This window comes from Eurosta solidaginis, chromosome 1 (assembly GCF_040869045.1).
Source record: "Eurosta solidaginis isolate ZX-2024a chromosome 1, ASM4086904v1, whole genome shotgun sequence".
In the NCBI taxonomy this organism is placed as follows: Eukaryota; Metazoa; Arthropoda; class Insecta; order Diptera; family Tephritidae; genus Eurosta; species Eurosta solidaginis.
This window is the reverse complement of record NC_090319.1, coordinates 244,707,355-244,709,869: the sequence shown is the minus strand read 5'-3', so window position 1 is coordinate 244,709,869 and position 2,515 is coordinate 244,707,355. Positions and strand designations below refer to the sequence as shown.

Genomic DNA, 2,515 nt, shown 5'->3' with positions numbered 1-2,515 from the left:
TGACCAGACTATCTAGATGAGGTTATCCGAAAATAATATCGTTGCTCAGTGTGCAGAGGCAATCTTCCAGCCAGCCCACGGGCTATTTCGAAAATTTAGCAAAATTCGTATAGAATGTACTCACGCCATTTGACCAGAGGTCGATTCTGTAGCCGCGGCAGCAAACGTAACCGCTCACAACACTTCAACATAAGGTGTGGCCCTGCAGCAGACTAAAACCTGGTTGTGACCACCCGTCCAGGCCTTGCAATACGAGCTCGAAACGTTTGCGAATATCGGTCAGCTTTGGTTAAAAGTTATCGAGCCAGGTTACTAAATGAAATATAGACATATGTTCAAAGGTATATTTCGTCAATAAAATTGGATTTTATACTTTTTGTACACACCTCAGAAGTATATCCATCTTTACTGTTATTGTCCTTTTTATCGTCCTAATTTTGTTGCGATTCCATGTTTTGAAAACGACTACTGCGCCGTAAATCGCTTGGGTCTTGCTCACTGCGGGTTTTATGACGCTTCATATGTTTGTTTGGACTGGCAGCTTAGAGTTTTTAGTGGGTATTTTAAATCTATAGTTTCGATATGCAAACTTAAAACAAACATTAGCGTGTCCTTAATTGTTTGCACAATGCGCTGGATTTGTTCGGTATGAAATAGGCGACGCACCAAATAGCCCTGCTGTACGTGTGCAGTGAATGAAGCGACTCTGGCATTGGTTGATCCTTATAAGGATTCACTAATGTTTTCACCACCACGGGGCACTATAATATCAGCATGCGCCATAGATGGTGCAATATAATTGGCATCTGATGGTTTCACCATAGTCGAATACTGCTTAAGTACGCCGCTGAGATCACGTCCGCGCTGTGAAATGTCTCTCTTCAGACGTCTGGCCAAACGTATGTCTGCATCGGTATCTACAAACACCTTCATATCTAACAGTCTAAGTACTTCGAACCTATGAACAGCTAAAATACCCTCGAATATTATAACATTGGCCCCATACATGGTTTTAGTCTTTGCCTGCCGGAATGTGTTACAAAATTGTAAATGGGCACCTCCACCACTCGGCCCACCTTCAGTTTTGTCAACACCCCAACGAACAATTCTATATAGAATGCATCTGGATGATCAAAATTGTATTCGTTCAATAATGCCTGCTGATGTTGTTTTTCTAATATCTTGTAAAAACAGTCCATAGAGAGAAGTGTTATCCAAGGTACACTCAAGCTCTCGGTAATTTTTTTGACACTGTTGTTTTGCCCGATGCGCTACCACCACAAACGCCTATTACAAACGGTTTAACTTGGTGGCCGGCACAATTATACCATAGCGGACGTCCAGCTGTATAAATGGTACGATTATTGGCTCTTTTGATGCATTCAGCCGGATTGGCAGTGGTCGTTTGACTATTAACTAAGGTCGTGCGTTGACGATGGTTTGGCCGTGTTGGCGTGGTTGTGAGAGCTGGTGACTCCAAGGAGCCCGATTAAATAATACGTCCGGGCACAGTGGTTGGCGAGGCAGCGCAACAATAATCGCCATTACCAATGTCTACATATAGATTGGGGTCAATATAGAGTTGTTCTGTTAGATCCGAACGATTTTAAGTGCAGGCTAGGCAACGTAACGCCGGTAGTTTTATATCTTCATCATCATAGCTAATAATTCGAGCTAAATTGTGCAAAAAAAAAAAAATATTTCAGCACATCTGCATCTGCCGGAAAATATAACAGCAGATAATGCCGAATGACGCCAATGTAATGCCATTGGCAATCGTTGAAAATGGTGCCAGATATTTAGCCTGCGAACCCAACTAAAGAGAATCAGTGGCAAAAGTATGATAAGCATGCACAATCGTACATCCACAGGCTCGTCTACGTAATAATCGGCCACTGATTTTACGTTTGAGGCTACGAAAACCACCTAGACACAGCAACAGCCCAATTGGTAGATTAACAGGAAGGTGTTCACGATATTACCAAGGTATGGCGCAAATTTTCGAAAGAAGGAAGGACCCTCCACCATTGCATGCTCGACAACGCTGAGACAATTCATGCTTGGCACCCTTTTACGCCGGCACAGTTCATGTTCTGCTTTGACGAGTTGATGTATAAACCAATAGTAACTGGACCTATGGTGGCTATTAAGTAACCAGCATTTCGGAAGGCATGCGGCATCGCTAAACCACCAATAGGTACCTAATGAGCCCGTCAGCAGATGAATTAGTGTCTCCGAACCGGTTGTTGGATGTTCCACAACATGATTTTCATAGGGAGTATCAACAATAACCAGCATCTTCCGCAACCACACCACCCCTTTTCTGCTAACTCCACCGAGTATTTGCTGCTCGGTTTGGTCGCTGACAACATTGTCGCGAATGACTGTCGGATTGGTGTGACCATTTTCCTCCAAATAATACTCGATTGCGCTTTGCAAATTGTACGGTATTTCTTGAGGCAAATGGTCTAACAGTCTTGCGCGTACACTTTCCACAATGAGCTCCTCAGGCGTT

The 2,515-nt window shown here is 43.4% G+C and overlaps 1 pseudogene; it reads right to left on the bottom strand.

The window, feature by feature from the left end:
- Positions 1–642: 642 nt before the first annotated feature.
- On the bottom strand, positions 643–1,545 carry LOC137240288 (uridine-cytidine kinase-like 1 pseudogene; annotated as a pseudogene).
- Between the last annotated feature and the right edge of the window lie 970 nt (positions 1,546–2,515).